Consider the following 19482-nt stretch of genomic DNA (forward strand, 5'->3'; position numbering starts at 1 on the left):
CCTGATTGAGTTTTGGAATGTTGTATTTTTCTAGGAATTTGTCCATTTCCTCCAGGTTGTCTAGTTTGTTGGAGTAGAGCTGTCCATAGTATTTTTTAACAATCATTTGTATTTCTGTGGGGTCTGTTGTTATTTCGCCTCTATCGTTTCTGATTTTGTTTATTTGGGTCCTCTCTCTTTGCTTCTTGGTGAGTCTGGCTAGAGGTTTGTCAATCTTGTTTATCCTTTCAAAGAACCAGCTCTTGGTTTCATTGATTTTCTGTATTGTTTTTTTGGTCTCTATGTCATTTATTTCTGCTCTAATCTTTATTATCTCCTTCCTTCTGCTCACTCTGGGGTTTTCTTGTTGCTCTCTTTCTAATTCTTTGAGTTGTAGAGTTAGATGATTTACTACCATTTTTTCTTGTTTGTTGAGATAGGCCTGTAGAGCTATAAACTTCCCTCTCAGGACTGCTTTCATTGTGTCCCATAGGTTTTGGATTGTTGTGTTTTCATTGTCATTAGTTTCCAGGATGTTTCGAATTTCTTCTTTGATTTCATTGGTAACCCAATCAATATTTAATAGCATGCTATTCAGCTTCCAGGTGTTTGAGTATTTTGGGTTGTTTTTATTGTAGTTTATTTCTAATATTATGCCATCGTGGTCTGCGAAGACGCTTTTTATGATTTCAATTTTCTTGAATTTGGGGATACTTTGCTTGTGACCCAATATATGGTCTATTTTTGAATATGTCCTATGAGCATTTGAGTAGAATGTATATTCCCTCAAGTGTTGTGAAGTGTTCTGAAGATGTCTATTAAGTCCATCTGATCTAGTGAGTCATTTAGGATTGCTGTATCTTTGCTGATTATTTGTCTAGAGGACTTATCCAGTGCTGTTAGTGGTGTATTAAAGTCCCCTACTATGATTGTATTGTTGTCGATGTCTCCTTTGATATCTTCCAGGAGTTTTTTTATTAATTTGGGTGCTCCTGCATTGGGTGCATATATGTTTACCAGGATTATATCTTCTTGTTGTATTGATCCCTTTAGTATTATGAAGTGGCCTTCCTTATCTCTTGTTATGGCCTTCACTTTGAGGTCTATTTTGTCCGATATAAGTATTGCTACCCCAGCTTTCTTTTCCTTTCCATTTGCCTGAAAGATATTTTTCCATCCTTTCACTTTCAGTCTGTGTGAGTCCCTTCTAATGAGGTGGGTTTCTTGTAGACAGCAGATGTATGGGTCATGTTTTTTTATCCATTCAGCCACTCGATGTCTTTTGTTTGGAGCATTTAGTCCGTTTACGTTTAAAGTTATTATTGAAAGGTACTTGTTTGTAGGCATTTCTGTTTTTGTGTGGCTGTTTTCTTTCTGAGCTTTTTATTTCTTATTTGTATACCAGTCCCTTTAGCATTCCTTGCATTGCTGGCTTGGTGGTGATAAACTCCCTTAGCCTTTTTTTGTCTGTGAAGCTTCTTATTTCCCCTTCAAGTTTGAATGATAGCCTTGCTGGATAGAGTATTCTTGGATTCAGTCCTTTGCTTTGCATCACTTTGTAAATTTCCGTCCATTCTTTTCTGGCCTGATGTGTTTCTGTTGAGAAATCATTTGACAATCTAATGGGAGATCCCTTGTATGTAACTTTCCGTCTCTCTCTTGCAGCCTGTAAGATTCTCTCTTTGTCCTGAACATTTGCCATGGTAATTATGATGTGTCTTGGTGTGGGTCTTTTTGGGTTCACCTTGTTTGGGACTCTCTGGGCTTGTGTGACTTTTTTCTTCCCCACCTCAGGGAAGTTTTCTGATATTATTTCTTCTAATAGGTTTTCTAATCCTTGTTCATCCTTCTGTTGTTCTGGTACCCCTGTTATTCGTATGTTGTTTCGTTTCATGTTGTCCCAAAGCTCCCTTAGGCTCTCCTCCTGTCTTTTCATTTTTTTCTCCAATTGCAGTACGTTTTGGGTGTGTTTTGCTTCCTTGTCTTCTAAATCACTAATTCGGTCCTCCGCTTCTCCTAGTCTACTGTTGATACTTTCAATGGAGTTTTTCATTGCAGCTATATCACTCTTCATTTATACTTGGGTCTTACTTAAGTTGTTGATTTTTTCATCTGTTTCTTCTAGTTTCTTGCTGAGGTTGTCGATTTTTTCCTCCATCCGGTTTATGCACTCTAGGACCCTTTTTCTGAATTCTTTTTCTGTCATGTTGCATGCCTCTGTATTACTTAGCTGCTTTTCTGGAGAGTCCTCCTTCTCTTTCCTTTGGGGGTTTCTTTGTCTACCCATGTTTGATCTCACTGACATACCTAGACGTTGAGTCGTTCAGTGGCTGCTCCCTTGGTGGCAGTGACTCCTCGGTCTGCGGTTGCTCTTCGGGCGGTTGCGGTAGCAGCTTCTCTTCAGTTGGCAGCAACTCCTCTGGTGGGTGCTGTTCACAGCTATGGTGGCTCTTCTGGCTGGTGGGGCGAGGTTTCACGTACAGCTGCTGTTCCTCAGCAGAGGGTGTGGTGCTCAGGAGGTTGCTGTTGCTTGGATCTGCTGTGTTGATTTAAAGGCACAAAATACAACACAACAAGGCACCACGTACCAGGCACTATACACAAATATATTCACGATATTAATAACCCCAAATAAAGGTGACCACCTGAATTAAGAGAATTAGGGGATAAGGAAGAAGGAAGAGAAAAAGAGAAAAGAGAAAAAAGAAAAGAAAATTAGGGACCAAAAAAAGGAGTGCAAAAATGAAATTGGGAAAAAGGAGGGGGGAAAGTAAAAGCGAGAAAAGAAAGGAAAAGAAAAAAAAGAGCGAAAAGAGAGAATGAAGTGGAAGAGGGGAAGAGACTTTTTTATATGAGGAGAATACTCCTATAGAACAGCCATTAATCCCAACAAATTCCAGCAACAGCTCCCTGGAGATGAATGCAAACTAGAGACAACCAATAATATAACGATGAAAATAGAATGGAGAACACTAATCCCAAAATAAAATGAAGAGAAAATAAAATGGCACTTTAAAAAAAAAATGGTAAAATGGTAGCAGTAATAATACTGGTTAAAAATAAGAAGGTAGTAATTAAAAGGGTAAAATCAAGTGATGGAAAAAAGAAGAAAAAAAAAAGAAGAAGAAGAGGAAAAGAAAAAAAAAAGAAAAAAAAAGAAAAAAAAATTGGTTTCTTAGTTAAAAGGTGAAAAAAGAAAAAAAAAATATTGCAGTAGTGAAGGTCCTTCGGTTCTTCTATTCTTCAGTGTGGCTCGCCTTAGACCTGCCAGGTATTCAGGAGAGTGTTGAGTTTCCCTGCGATACACTGTTCCTCTGTGTTGTAAACCACAGTCCTTATTTGAAAGCAAGCCGCATTTGTTTCCCAGACTGCCTTATTTTGTGTTTAGCAAAGAGTCAGTTTGTGGGTCAGCCTCTGGGTGGCAGTGTTCTGGGGTTGGCCTCTGAGGCTACAGGGCCTCTCTGTCCAGTGGAAGTTCACTGCCCAGAGCTGGCTGCGTAAGAGTTACCAGTGCTGTGTTGTTGCTGGGATTCTTATTCTTTATTTCAGTCAGTGTATGCTTAATTTCTAATTGGTCCTTTTTCATATCCTTGAGGGTCTCACTATATTTCTCAGAGGTTTCTAGAAGATTCTTGAAAAACCTTATAACCGTGGTTTTGAACTCTATATCCAGTAGTTTGCTTTCCTCCTTATCTTTCATTTGTGACCTGTTTCTTTGTCTCCACATTTTGGCTACTTCCCTGTGTTGATAGAGTGGCTTTGTGTGCTAGGTGTCCTGTAGGGCCCAGTGGATCAGCCTCCCAATCACCTGAGGTGGACACTCTTGGTGCACCCCTTTGTGGGCTGGGTGCACAGTCTTGTAGTTAAGCCTTGATTGCTGTTGGTATCACTGAGTGGAATTGACCTCCAGGTCAATTGGCTGTGAAGACCAGTTGTATCTACAATGGGAGAACTTCTGTGCTGGAGACACCCTTATGGGGCAGGACTTGCTTCAGTGGGGCTTTGGCGCTCACTGAGTCTGCCCAGGTTTTTAGGCAGAGAAAGACTAGGCCATTCATATGCAAAGCCTCTGCGTACAGCTTGGGTGGGGTTGTAAATTGGGTGGGGCAGGGTCTCAGGGAATCACCAGGGCGGAGCAAACTGCAATGGCTGCCAGTCTGCTCTGTCTCAGAGAGGTCCTGGGGTCTGTGTCCCATGGCCCTGTGCAGGAACAATGACCACTGCAAGCATCTCTGCGAGAAAGCCGCCCTCACATTCTGGCCTGATGCCAGACAGTCCAGTTTCTCTCCATATGAGTCTGGGTCCCCAAATTCTCACCTGGAACTGTAGTTCAGAGCAGTCAGGAGCTTGTTTCTCCCTCCCGACTAAAAAAGACAACAGTGTACCCAGCTGCCAGCCTCTTTTCGCATGAGCCTCCGTACCTCCGCACTTCCATACCACTGCACCTCCTACCAAACTCAATGCGCTTTTCTCTTTCCTTCTAGTTGTAGAATTTCCACTCAGCCAACCTTCCCGTGGTTCTGGGTGGTATTCGTTTTGTCTTTTAGTTGTAGTTTTAATGTGGTTGTACGCTGCAGCAAGTTCAGGTGTTTACCTATGCCGCCACCTTGGTTGTCTCTATATTCTCCCTCTTGATGAGAGAAGCATCAAGGAATTTGTGGATGTGTTTCCAACCTTCCCCACAAGCATATAATTAAACATACCGAGGCCTATTTAGAGAAATAAAGTAGAGAACTGAACCCTCATCTACCGCAGGAGGAAGTGAAGAGAGAAGCTTTCAACTGGAGATGGCGGCATATTCTTTAGAGATACGAGGGTCACTGCCAGAGTTGATTGTTATCCCAACTTGACTTGTTCCCTCAAAGGAGCATGTTGCCCGATTCCATGTCAGAGTTCAGAGGGGACAGAATCTGTGGGCATTGCTGGCAATGGTGGCACCAGGATGGGGCCAATGGGACAAACAGACCAGTCAGTACTTCAGAGAGTTAGCATAGGATGAAGTGGAAGAGTGTTTCAGAATCGAGTCTGAGTGTTGAGGACGTGTCCAGGTGTGTTAACTTGGTACCTGGTGTGAGCTCCGGCGTGGGGGGAAGGGCACTGATAAGGAGAGCTATAGAAATCTGGACAACAGTGGTCCCTATGGCAGCGACGAGGGCAGAGCTAAGGCCAGCACTCAGCATTGCTCTAGTGCCCAGAAGTGTTAAAATATAACAACAACAATAATATGGACTATAATAACAACGGCCTCCTCTCCATCGGTGTCTCAGTTTCCTGGGCTGCTGTAACAAAATACCACAAAGCGGGTGGCCTAAATAACAGAAATCCGTTGTCTCACAGTCCTAGAGGCTGGAAGTCCAAGACCAACTTGTGAAGAGAGTCTGGTCTCTCTCCTGCTTCTGGTGGTTGCTGGCCATCTCGAGGTTCTTGGCTTGTAGATGCATCACTCAGATCTCTGTCTTCGTCTCCGTGTGTCCTTCTCCCTGTACACGTGTCTGTCTCCAAATTTGCCCTTTTTATAAGGATACTGGTCAAATTGGATTAGGGTTCAAACCTAACGACCTCAGCTTAACTTGATCATCAGCAGAGACCCTATTTAAGTTTATATTCTGAGGTACATCTTTTTGGGGGGGACACAATTCAGTCCATGACAATTGGTAAAGATGGGACAGAATCTCTGGGTCTTTCCTACACGTCCCTTCTTCTTCCTGTCCATCTTGCCTTTGAGGAGCAAAGCATTGGGCTCACCCATTGGTTACGGTCATGGCTGCCTCTCGGGCTTTTCTTCTCACCACTCCACGTCACTTCTTATAAGAAATCGCGCCAGAAATGCCCCCTCACCTCTCTCTCAATTTATTTCTTTTGCTGAGGGGCAGTGGGATCTTTTTCTGGTTGCCTTAGTAATAACAACTGGGGCCATACCACCCCCACACAGCAGTCCCGTGTCATCTCTTTTTGTCCTCACAGCACTGCTGTAATGCAGGAACCGGCACCTTCTATAGAGGTGGGAAATAGGGCTCAGGGTTCAGGTCACTTCTTGAAGGTCACACAGCTATCAGGAGGGTCTGGGACTGAAGTCAGGGTCAGACTGATCTCTCCGTCATACCAGGCCACCTTACAAATTCAGTGGGGAGCATTATTGGTTACATCTCTATTTCAAAGAAGTTTGGAAATGGCTTATAAGATGACATATAATACAAAGAAGGTTTTTAAATATATGGATGAGGAAAACAGTGCCAAAAGACTAGGAAAGATCAATTAGATTTGGGTTTTAGTTGTCTCGAGTTTAGACATCCTCATGGATGAGCTGAGCCCTCTAGGCTTGTAGGCTGGGCTAGGCTGATGGGAAGGAGAGAAGTCACCTGACCTCTGTCTGAGCTCCAGGAATCATATCTGGAACCTCTGCTGTTGCCTGAATAGAAGGTGCTTCCTGGTTAAACTGAAGGCTGTCGCTGGAGTCGCCCAAGGGAAAGATTTCAGAGCTCTGAAAGCTGAGCCAGTGCAAGCTCCATGTTTACTTACTTTTTGCCAGAACAGGCTGACAGTCACTTCCAAAGAATAAAAGCTGGAGGCCAGTTTAGAGCTACACTGAGGATGTCTTTCTTACTCTGAACCAGCTGCAGGAATTATAGATGGGTGCTAACGCTTAGAGGAAATACCCGATCTCCATCAATAATAAGTAATGCTCTAGCACAGAAGTATCAAGTGTGGCATTATCCAGGCCCAGGCTCTGGTCCCAGCTCCATCATTGCCTGGGCATGTGACTTTTTCTATGCATCAACTTCTCTAAGAGCTTCTGAGGCCCCTGGGTTGGGGGTGGACAAGGGGCCTGTTAGAAATGGAGACTCCTGGGCACTACCCCGCAGTATTGGTGCTACTGGTAGACAGGTGAGCCAAGTTCCTCGGCTGACTCTCTGCAGGTAGCAGGCTTATTAATCATCACTCCCAAACATTTATTGAGTACCTGCTATCTGTTCAGCACAATTTTACATACTGTAGAGCAGGGGTCCTCAAACTACAGCCCGCGGGCCACATGCGGCCCGCCGAAAACATTTATCTGGCCCGCTGGGTGTTTTTGCCGCCGCTGCCTGTCCTGCTTAGCAGCCGACTCGTCCCGGGCCTGCAGTGCGCATGTGTGGAATGTCTGAGGGACAGTGAACTGGCCCCCTGTTTAAAAAGTTTGAGGACCTCTGCTGTAGAGCATTTAGAGGCTATTCCTTATTGTAGACTCTGGAAAATTACAGCAAGTCCAGGTCACCTCTCGAATTCCTGGCAGGTGCCCATTTGCTTCTGGCAGTTCTGACTCAGGATCCACAGGAGGGAGCGTTGGGGAAGGTTACACTCCCCTTGCAGTCGTGCATGCTCTGTGCCTGGTGGATATGCTTTGATCTGCTCCACTGTGCAGTGTGGCCCCTTTGCCTCCTGTGTATGGTGGAAAGGCCCATCTTTGCTTTTCCGGTGTGGGCCACTAAAGTCACCTATTCGTCACAGGAACAAGGAGGAATGGGAATGTTCCCCCACGTGTTAGCAGAATGGGTGCCCCTGCAAAGGGTTCCCAAACTCCTCTGTTCAGGTAACCCAGAATAGCTCAACCCCTCCTACAGGACAGTAAAGTCTCATTTTAAATATTCATGTGAACTTTTCATTCTATTCAGCAAAGTCCTGTGATTGTCTGAATATGAACGCGTTTATTCCTAGGAGGCTCCCATCTGCCTGGCGTGTGTGGGGAGGGGTGCAGTGCCCAGTCTAGGAAGAGCAGCTCTGTGAGGGACTAAACTCCTGTTCAGGATTGATCATCTGCAGCAAGAGAGCTGTTAAGATCTGTCCATATATTTATTTAGATTCTTGCTTTATTCTAAAACTGTTAGAGGTGGCTACAATGGGTAGTTTAAAGTTAACTTGTATTTAAATGGGCAGAAGACAATATTTATTAAAAGTTTTAAAAAGCTGCCTGGCCAGTGTGGCTCAGTGGTTGAGCATCAAGGGCTGCTGTATCAGGACCATGCCTGGCAGTATTTTAAGAGTAATTAGCAGTAGTCAAACTAGAGGGATGGTTTTACTACACTCCCTACTTGACAGTGCTGTCCACAAAGGCCTGACCAGGCAGATGTTAAACTACACCTGGGCGTTCCGGTGAAGGTGCGTCAGTTGGTCAGTCTCCCCTCCCACACCAGGTGCCAGCAGGTGGGTGTGTGAACACACACGTGCAGGAAGGATTCAGGCAGTTTGACCTTTTGTGCTCTTGCTGATCTAATGTGGCTCTTTGCGTGGGTGTCGGTGCTGGGTTTGGCTTAGACATTTACTGCTCTTCTGCTGGGCTTCCTTGGTCCAAGCAGACTGTCAGACAGCCTCTGCAGGGCGCCGCGGACGGGCAGTGGCAGGACTTCTGGTTTGCTGCTGTTTTGGTTCAATGACACCCCCTTGCCTCCAGTTTCGGACACTTCCCATCATTCTGTCAGTCTCTGGTGAGCTCTCATGAGGATTTTCTCCTTAGAATAACGTGTTCACATCTCTGGGGTTCCTGCAACCACATTCAGAGCAGAGACGGGGATTTCTCACTCGCGGTAGCCTCCCTGCCTGGACAGTTCTCCACGGCTTCTGTGAGCTGGGGTGGCCTCCCTCTCAGGAAACAAAATCCAGATGGGCGTCTGGAATTACCAAGGTGATTTAGTGATAGGGACTTCTGAAAGCACTAACCCTGAGCGTAAAACTCAGTTTGGATCGGGTCAGAAACCTGACCGCTGCACACCTCGCTGGGTGCATCTGCTCACTGCCAAGCTCTCAGAATGTTTAAGGAGGTGTGCGCTTCTGCTTAGACACTTACAGGGGCAGGAGCCTTGGTGGCTGGGCGTGTGTGTGTGTGTGTGTGTGTGTGTGTAGGGCTCCAATGTGACAGGCACACATGCAGGGAGATTTAGATCACAGGGCCTCAGATGACTAAACCCTAGACTCTAGCAGGAGCCACAGTATCCGATGGTATAAAATCTCATCCAGATGCATTTATAATCTATCTGTGGTTTTTCGTTTCGCAGCAGCCAGAGGTTTGCTATGAGGGAAAGCCAGAGGATGAAGCCAGAGGATGAAGCCAGGGTCCAGGGCTCTGAAAAAGCCCCCACCACCACCTCCCTGACTCCGGCTCTGGTCTCCCATGTGGGGCCACCTCTGTCCCCCGCTTGCAGCCCACAGGAAGTGTTGGCATCTGTCTCAGGCTGTCAGCTGTCATCTCTGATTCATGAAGGGGCCTGGGTCTGTGGGAGGTGGAGGATGCCAGCAGTGGGCTTGTGCAGTGAGGGGGAAGTTTCCTTGTGTGGTGACGTGAGGGAGGACGGATGTGCTCATGGGCAGGAATTGTGCTATTGTTCATTCTAAGGAGCAAGTGGGTAGCGTGGAAATGTGTCTTCTCATGGTTTCTTGGTTTCTTAAAATAATTAGTCACTGAAAGACCAGGAAGTAGGATTTGGGCACGTGCCCGGGAGCAGAAAGCCCCAGCGCCCTGGATCTCGTGCTCCGGCTCCAGCGAGGGTGCGTTATTGCATCAGGAGTACGTGCGCCTCGGCAGGGCTGCTGTGAGGAGACGTTGGCTGTGCTAGTTCCAGCCTAGTTCCTTTAAATGCTCGATGGTCTCTCTGTAGTCTGCTAGGGCTGCCGTTACCAAGAACCACAAACGGGCTGGTTTAAGCCACAGAAATTGGTTTTCTCACAGTTCTGGAGACCAGAGGCTGAATCGAGGTGTCGTCGGGCTGGTTCCTCCTGAGGCTGTGAGGGAGGGTGCTCCAGGCCGCTCCTGCTTCTGGTGGCTTGCTGGCCACCGGTCACTCCATTTCTGCTTTCATGCCCAGTGGCCTTCTACTCGTGTGTGTGTCTGTCTCTGGGTCTAACTGTCCTCTTTTTATAAGGATACCAATCATTGGATTAGGGCTACCCAGTCACCTCACTTTAACTTGATCATCTGCAACGGCCTCCTTTCCAAATAAAGTCACAGGTACCAGGGGTTAGGACTTCAACATCTTGTGTGGGGAAAGGGGTGACGCAGTTCAACTCATAAGGGGTCAAGGGGCTTTTGTGCTCACCTGTGTGAGAGGCCATGGGGGCATAGGTGGTGGGGTCCTGTGCCTGGGGTTGAAAGTTGCCGCTTGCTAGCTGTGTGTCTTTGGGCAAGTTGCCTACCTTGCTTCCATGTTAGTAAAATGGATGAAAAAAAAAAGAAAGACTGAGAGTTTCAAATAAGTTAATACATACAAAGTTCTTCAAACAACACTTGGCATATTGTAATTCTCACTGAATGTAAGTTGCTGCTGCTACTACCTATACTGTATATCTCTCATTTGTTTGAAGTTAGGAGAACATGGCACATATTATCAAGGATGCTTTAAAAAGGGGTGAATTGAAAGGAGTAAGGATGTTACCACCTGAATTTCCAGATATATACATCTTCAAATGACTGAATAATTCTCCTCCAGAGATTGGGCAAAGATCGTTGTGCTCTGAGTACTGAAAAAAAAGTACCATTTAACAAACATTTATTCAACCTTTGCTGTGCACAAAACACTCCCCTTAGGTGCTAAGGTGGATTTATAAGAAAGGCCAACTAAGATAATATCTCTAGGATTTAAGAAGTCTGCAGCCTGGTGAGAGACAGACATGGAGTGATGTAATCACAGGTGATAACAGGCATTGTGCAAAGCGCTGCTCCCGGTTTAATCCATGTAATCCTCACAGTAACCTGAGGGGAGAGAGGACCATGCTCCCTAATCCTCAATTCTAAACTGCACCCCCCCCCCCCCCCCCGCCGCCCCGCCGCCCCGCCGGCCCCCAAACACGCGCGCGCATGTGCGCGCACACACAAAGCAATCCCAAAACCCAAGTCTGAAAATGGAATTTCTTCTTTGGTTTGCTGCAAACTCATTTGATTACAGAACCTGAGCTGAACTGATGTGAGGAAATTTGTTTTTTTGTTTTTTGTTTTCTGACATCATGCGAATGCTCACATATTTCTCCACAGTAAAATGCCGGGAGTAAATGTACCATGTTACCTTTCTAAAACCTGGGAAATTGTAACCTGAATCTGGCCCAGAGATTTTGGAAAGAGATGATGGGCCTGCATCATTAGGTATTTTACAGACGGGACGCGCTGAGGTCCCGAGGAGTGACACCGCCTGCTCAGGTCTCAAGGCTCCAAAGGCCCAGCTTCCTCACTGCATGATCCCACGGGTCAGACTGGGGACGTGCTGAGGGCAGACACCTTGCCCGTTGGGCCCTGCCACCCCTGGCCCTTGTCTCTTTAGCCTCCTTTGATCTGGAACATTCCCACAGGCTTTCTTGTCATAAAGAGTGCAGAGGCTGGCTCTGCAAGCCAGGTCAGCCACTGCTGCTGGTGGTCAGTAAGCCTATTTTGCTTGCAAGTCACAGAAACCCGCTCCAGGAGGAGGTGTAAGGAGATGGGTGGGGCAGGCGGGTATGACTAGAGTACGGGGTCACCTGGAGCCTCTGACAGAGCTGTGGCCTGGTCTTGGGAAGGCTCGGAACCAGGGAGTGCTCTCCCTTTGCCTACCGTCTGGGCCTTGACCACTGACTTCTCCTGCTTCCCAGTCCACACTGTAGACAATGGCGACTATCATCAAAACCTGGCTTTAACCTCCTAAAGGTAGTAGCCAGACTGAGCTGGAGTCTTCAATCCAATCCAGATCCCACAGGTCTACTTCCCTTCTGTGTGTGAGGATCAAGAATTGGGGGGTTGGGTGGGAGAGAGGGAGCCGGTTAAAGAGAACATGCCATGTAGGCACCCTCCCTCCGGGGCTAGATTTGACCCAAGATGCTCAGTCTTTCTGACCTTAACCTAGTACACATGGTGAACGCTCCCCTGACCTTGGTTCTTACTGCCTCAGTCGATGCCTTCTGTTCCCTTTGCTGATTGGACTTCCTGCTGCCCTGGGATGACAGTGCAGCTTGTTTACTTGGGGCCATGACAAGCTGAGTGGCCTTTAACTGTCCTTGTTCCCCAAGCTACTGGCTTCAAATTTCAGACCCCCTGGAGCCACCTGCTTGATAACTACCAGGAGGGCTTTGCTGTGAGGTCTCAGCATGCCTGCAGAGTGACTGTTTATTTAGATAGACCGGGCTTGACCCTGCATGCTCCCTGACCTCTTGTCTGTCATGACCGAATGGTCACACAGCCAGGCTGCTCAGGCGTTCATGTTGCCAGTCTGTTCCCCTTCTCTCAGGGGCCTGGTCAGAGGCCAGGGGAGTCTGGCAGAGGAAAAGAGGCTTTCAAATCCAGACTTACTCTGGGCAAGTCACTTAACCTCCTGGTGGCTCTCTTTCTTCATCTGTGTCCTCAGGGGAAAGGACCAGATGTTCTTCCAGGGCCCTTCTGGTTCTGAGCAATTCTGTGCTGTCCGCTAAGAACTTTGGCAGGAGTTGCCAAGGGTGTACAGAGAACAAGCACTGTGGCTGAGAAATGGGAAGGCATGTTGGGTCGGGCCAGCCTCCAGGCGAGAGCCTTGCTAATGTCAAGGCATCAGGCGAAGCTTTCCCTAAGTGACCAGCACGGCTTACTGTGCCTAAACTGTTTGTGCAGACAGTATGGCTTACTGAACACCTGCCTTCCTTCTGGGAGTCTGGAATCTGGTACAGGCCAGGCGGAGGGTGCCTACGGGACCAGCCTCTAATAAAACCCCGGACACGAAGTCTCTAATGGACTTCCCTGGTGGGCCACTCACACCTGGGGTCACCACTTGATGCTAGAAGAGTAAAGTGTGTCCTGTGACTCCCCTGGGAAATGAGTCTTAGAAACCAGTTCCCCTAGACTTCGCCCCATGAGCCTTTCTCCTGCTGGTTTTGCTTTGTATTCTTTTACTGTAATGGGTGGTAGCTGTGGGTATGACTATATACTGAGTCCTGTGAATCCTTCTACTAATTCACCTCCTAGCAGGCCTGGAATAGTCTTTGCACCCCCCCCCCCCCCCCCCCCACTCATGGACTTTAGAATGACTGAGAGCAAGTAAAGACAAGCCTCACACCCCTGCCCAAGTCCCCAGCTAATCCATGGTGCAGGCTCGGTTCCTCTGCCTGTTCTAGGAGGAGCTGCAGCCTAGTTAAAATTCGTGAACGTTGTTGAACGTTGTGTCCTGAGCACTAATGTCCCCACCGGCCCCGTGAAATTCAGATGTTGCACTGTCCACTGAGAGGCCAGATCATTTGTGGTCCACGTGTAAAACTCAGCAAGGACCTCTGGGCTCAGCGTGATGCGCCAGAACGCGGCGGGGATGTTCCGAAGCTGCTGGCGTGCCTGCTCACCAGGGCCTCTGTGGAAGCAGCTTCAGGCTTCTTCATAAATGAGGTTCTAGACTCTCCAGAACAGTGCCGGGAGAGCCAGGCAGCCTTACATAAATTAGGGAATTAGGGAGAAATCACTGGAGGAAAGGTCATTGGAGAGGAAATCAAGGTCTTAACCTTGGCCTGTTTGGTCTGTTTCTGTGAACTTGGAATAGAAACACATACCTTCTTCTGAATGCGTCAGGGAAGCTTTCTGTGTAGAACAGAGTTCTCACTGGGAAGGTAGAGACTTGCAACTTTACTGGTAAGAACTGAGTCTATGAGTAAGGAGAGGAAAGCGTGAGCTATGGTGTTTGGCTGGCATATCTTTAAGGACCAAGTCACAGCACTTCATTCTCTAAGCAGCTCTCCTTCGTTTGCAATGGGCCTGGGTTGCCTCAGGGGTTGAGTATTTGGCTCTCCAAGGACAGAGGACCCCTCTATCATGTGTCGTGTTTCAGCATTTAAAGTTAGCCCCTGCTTTAGAGAGGCTTTGGGCCCTGCCCCTGGAGCGAGAGCTGGAAGTCAGCAGCGTTAAGCACAGAGCACCTCAGGCGGCGCTCCACACCTCCGCCCGCCAGACTGCGAGAAGCACGGGCTGTGAGGCTGTTCCGAGAGCCTGTGCATCCCTGGCACTCAGTGGCTTTATCTACATGTGGCTTAAGAATAGTCGCCTTTATCCCTGGAAGAGTGAGACAAGGCACTGAGTCACGCAGGAAGCCACTGCCAGTACTGTGCACGGAGTAGGCAGATATTCCGCCCGTTGGCATTTGAGAAGAGGTCTGAGTGTTGGTACAGCATTTGGAAGCTTTCATTTTCTTTTCAAAATTGTTCACAAGATTCATATTTGGTAGGAGACCAGTAAGAGCGCATCCTTTCCTTGGGGCTAAAATGGTAAGAAGGAAACCGTTGGCCATCTGCTTTGGTTGAGCACGTCCTTTGTGCAGAGAATGCTCTGTGCTGTGCTCTGTGCCTTCTGGGGCTGGAGGACAGACACCTGGGAGAAGAGGCTTCTACTCTCCCTTCTAAAGCTTCTCTCTGCGCTGGGTGAGGGGCAGCACCGCAGCCCCTGCCATCACCTGGGAGAAAAGACCGATGGGCACTTGCAAAGCAAAAATGTAAGTTAATGGAAAATACCTGCATACATGAGCATCCCTGTGTAGGGTGGATTGTAGCCAGAGTCAGGGGCGGCCAACTGGAGACATTATTAAGGAAGACGTTTTCTGAAGGAATCATCAAAGCCAGCTTTTATCCAGAATCATCTCCTTTTCCCCAAAGATCAGCTTGCTCTCTTTCTTCTCTGCCTCTGTTCAGGGCACCAGGAGCCCCAACCCACACCACACACACCAGAGACTTGGAAGTTATTCCAGATGTCCCCTTCCCTCGTCCCCTCAAAATTTGACTAGTCTCCCAGACTTTTCCCACTTCATTCCCCATTGCAGCCTCAGTTCGGGCCCTCAGTATCCTCCCTGCAAACTTTTTATTTGGATTTAATTTCAAGGTTACAAATAGGTTGCAAGAATTAAGAATATAAAAGAACTTTATTTACTCTTTACACAAATTCCCCTCTTGTTAATATTGTATTCCTTTTGTGCATGTTCACTCTGTACACACACACACAAACACACAAACACACACACCCCTCTACCCTTTTTAACTATTTGAGAATAAGTTGCCTACCTCATCGCCCTTAACTCCTAAATACTTCAGTATGTTATTTCCTAAGAACTGGGATGTTCTCTTATGAAGCCACAGTACAGTTAGCAATTTCAGTAAATTTAACCATCGACACAATGCTTTTCTCCAGTCTACCTCCCCTATTCCAATTTTGGTGGGAGACCAGTAAGAGTGCATCATTTTATAACATTTCCCCTCTAAGCAGGATCCAGTCCAGGGCCAGGCATTACGTTTGGTTGTCATGTATCTTTAGTCAGTATCAATGCCAATGTCTGGAACATTGTCCAACCTCCCTTTGTTTTTTATTATATGTCATTTTAGATGAATATAGTTTCTTTCTTCTTTTTAGAAATAGAATGTCCCTCATTTTGGGTTTGTCCAGGTTTCCTCCTGGTGAAATTCAGGTTATACATTATCAGTGGAATCACATTTGGAGGTACACCAGAATTGGTGGTGTTAATTTTTTAAATTGATGTTTAATTGATATCTAACATTATATTAGCTTCAGGTGTCAACTATAATGATTTTATATTTGTGTATGTTGCAAAATGATCACCTATAAGTGATCATTTATAATACGTCTAGTTAATATCTGTCCCCGTACATAGTTACAGAACATTTTTTTCTTGTGATGATGACTTTTAAGATCTATCTACTCTCTTAGAGTAGATATGCAATATGATATGAACTGTTGCTGTGCTGTACATTACATCATCATGACTTGTTTGTTTTATAACTTGAAGTTTGTACCTTTTGACCCCCTTTACCCACCCTCTATCCTTCTGGTGTTGTTAATTTTGATCACCAATTTTGGGCACCAGTCAGGGAGTGCCCAATTCATCCTTTGTGTATTACTATTTTTTTTTTTTTAGTTGCAACTAATAAGCAATCTGTGGGGAGACTCTGACTCACCTTCAAAACTTCTCCCTAGATTCGCACCCACTGGTGGTGTGTACCTCATCCAGTCTTTATTATGATGGCTGCAAAATTATGATTTTCCAACTTCAGCCTCACCATAATTTCTGAACTGAATCAATGTAATGAACACCTTACTGATGGGCCTCCCTGCCTCTCTTCTTGCCTTTCCACCCCAGTCTATTCAGGTGTGGTTCTGATTCTGTCACCTCCAGGCATAAATGCCTCCAGTGGCTTCCTCTCACACTCAGGATAAGCTGTGCCTCTTCATCTTTCACCTCCTACCTCGCTTGCCTTGTTCTCAGTCACCGAGGAGTCAGCTTGTGATGCTGCTTTAAATGTATGCTGTCTCATACCCCAGTTCTCTTTACTCTCTTGATTAGAGTGTCTGTCCCTATGACCTTGACTGGCAACCTCCTATGCACTCTTTAAAACCCAGCTAGTTTTCTCCTCCAGAAAGCCTTCTCTTATACCCTCCCCTTCTCCAAGGCTAAGGCAAGTTTCTCTCTTCTGGGCTCCCAGGGATCTGTGCACACCTCTGCCATAGCACTGCCATAGTAATGACATTTACAGTGTTGTGCCCTTCTCCCCCCACCACTCAAAAAAACCTACTATCTCAGCAGCAACCAGGTTTTATTTTGTTTTGGAGTCTCAGAGCTGAGCTCAGTGCCTGACAGAGAGGAGGTGCTTCGTGAATCTGTGTTGTAGTAATGAATCTCTAGGCTAGCGTGGGAACATTTCTCAAACCTATTGGACCAAAGGATATTCATTCATTCTCTCTCTCTCTCTCTCTCTCTCTCTTCCTCTTTCACTTTAGACATATTTTATTTTTAAAAAACCACTTAATTGAGGGATGCTTGACATGTAAAAAGCTATACATCTTTAGTGTGTACAACTTGATGAGTTTGGGATAAGTATATACCTGTGGAAGGATTCTCCTTGGGCAGAGCACTTTTAAAATCTCTAACATCCATTCTGTTGGATTGTGTCTCTCTACAAAAAAGATATGTTGGAGTCCTAACCCCCAATAGCTCAGAATGTGACCTTATTTGGAAAATGAGGTTAAAATGAGGTCATTGGGTAGAACTTAGTCCAGTATGACTGGCATCCTTTTAAAAAGGGGAAATGTGGAGATGGACACATGGGCAGGGAGAACATCATGTGAATATAAAGGCAGAGATTGGGGTGACACATCTACAAGCTAAGAAACACCAAAGATTGCCTGCAAACCACCAAAGAGAGGGGCCTGGAACAGGTACTTCCTCAGAACCCTCAGAGGAACCAACCCTGCTGACACCTTGACCGTGGACTTCCAGCCTCCAGACCTGAGAGAGAACATTTCTGTTATTTGAGCCGCCTTGTCTGTGGTACTTTGTTATGGCAGCCCGAGCTGACTGCTATACCTCCTAACCGAATCTTTGACTTTTGTTCACTTTAGTATCTAGGAGGGCACACAGGCTCCCCAAATATCCCTTCAACACTCCCTTTCAGATTAGCAAATTTTTGCCAACAAACTTTGACACCTAGAGCAGGTAGGCCTAGAATTTGGAAAGCCACTTCTGCGCTGGGCCCCTAGGAGGTGGGCAGCAGAGGGTCTGGTGAGGATAACGGACAGGCTGCTGCCGAGCGGTAAAAGGAGAAAAGGCTCAAATGTGTGCTTCCGGCCTCTAACAGCACTTGCCACCCTCAGCAGGATGGGCTAGTGGGGTCCCGTTGGCCTCACCCTCCTTCTGAGGACCCCCATTTCCTTGCAGGGCCTCCTCTGCTGTAACTGGCTGCCACCTACATAGATGTGTTTGGGGAGTAGATGCCGCCTACATGTGTGATTTGCTGCCAGGCTTGGGGCGTGTATCTTCTGACACTACTGGAGACTGTCCCTGGGATTAGCAGGTGGCCACAGGCCTGGATTGACTCTCAGGACGTCACCCAGAATCTCTTGGCTTCACCCTCCTCTCCTGGGGCTGCACACCCAGGCTCTTTCTGGGCTGAATGGATTTTCAGAAGGATGGTCCTCCCCATGCTGTAGCCTCCAGCTTAGCGATCAAGGCGACCAGGTGATACAAGTAACCACCCCACCGTGGTTGCTGAGCTATAACACATACAGGTCTCTGCTTTGATGTTTTGGCTTCGTTCTCCTGGGGCAGCCCAGGAGTGCTGGTTCTTAGGATTTGATTTTGGGACTTGCAGGGGAATAGACCTGTGTTTGGTGGTTTGAAATAAAGTTCATTTAATGATATGGGTATTTCAAAAGCCTGTTCCCTGTTGTGTGACAGACCCAAGAGTTGTAGCTTTGTTAACATGTAGTTCATGGTCTTGTTAGGATGCTAGGAACGGGGCTGTGCTTGTTAGCAAAGTGGACAGAGTGGTAGGTCTGAACTCCAGCGCAATGGCTTTTTGGTCCCCTCCACCTCGGCTAGTCTGTTTTGGTCCCTGCCAGCATCACTTTCCCCCTTTGCTCTTGAACAGACATCCCCCAACCATCCTTTTACTACCCTTTGTCTGTCTTTTAATCGAGGCTCCTCCTTAAAGCTATGATGCTCTGTTAAAGAGATCAGACCTGTGCTGTGGGGTCCAGCCCAGGAGGCTTAGGATGGCCAAGGGTTGGACATGTGGACTGTGCAACCCATAGGGTGGGCTGTGTGACATGGGTCCTGAGGCTACTGGCCCCTTCAAGATTCAACCTGCACTTTATTATGTTTGCGCCTTGCTCTAGTGGCAGCATTAAGCTGTCTTCTTATAGAGTTCCTCTCTTGGTTCTGCAGGAATAAGGGAGAAATGTTACCTCTCTTTTGAAAGCGAGCTTGTTAGGAAGAGCAGCGACGCCAGACCCAGCTGTCATTGCCTCTGCTTCTTTGCCGTTAGGAATCCTCTCTCCTACCATAGCCCTGAGCAGAAAGCCAGGCATCGCCAGAGGACAAGATCCATTTACTTTTGCCTCTGGAAAAGAGCTTGTTTTCCCAAATCATTGGAATTTTATGGATATTCTGAAAGGGAAAAATGGGGTTGGATCTTGGTCTTCTTAGATGAAGGGCCCAGTACAAGTGCACACATGGTTATTGTGATCAAATAGATGATGGCCACAGCACCTATTGAGATGCACATTAATTCTTGAATATTCATATGTGAATATGAGAAGTGGTGCTCAGCAGACATCAGGAAATCTGGTCCTTTATGGAGACAAACAGATGGGCTCTGTCTTCCCTGGTTTCTGGTGGGGCTTTTGGTGAAAAGCTTCCCGGAAAACGACAGCTCTGAGATCCTTACCGACAACAGATGTCTTTAAAATGAAATGCAGCACATGTAAGTGACACATCCCACGGAGAAACACTTATCTGAGAATCAAGGAGAAAACACTTGAATTTAGAGTTTTCTTCAATTTCATACTTTGTGCAGAGTTTATCTTGTAATCATTGCTCGACTCCACTGTAAAGATCAACCTCCTCTAATTAAGTGCACCCCCAAAGGTAACCTGATTAATAAGAACACCAGTCCTCCTGTAACAGCACACTTATCGGTAACAGTGACTCATCGGCTTCTGCTCACAGTGATGGGGGCTAAACATACCAAAGAAACAGTTCAGCCCCATCAGAGGGCAAAGAG

The 19482-nt window shown here is 46.7% G+C and overlaps 1 protein-coding gene across 1 annotated transcript in view; it reads left to right on the forward strand.

Annotated features, from left to right (window-relative positions):
• Positions 1–19482, forward strand: part of GFOD1 (glucose-fructose oxidoreductase domain containing 1) — a 116081-nt gene that overhangs the window by 30576 nt on the left and 66023 nt on the right. The window lies entirely within an intron of this gene.

Source organism: Myotis myotis, unplaced genomic scaffold (assembly GCF_014108235.1).
Source record: "Myotis myotis isolate mMyoMyo1 unplaced genomic scaffold, mMyoMyo1.p scaffold_m19_p_2, whole genome shotgun sequence".
Classification (NCBI taxonomy): Eukaryota; Metazoa; Chordata; class Mammalia; order Chiroptera; family Vespertilionidae; genus Myotis; species Myotis myotis.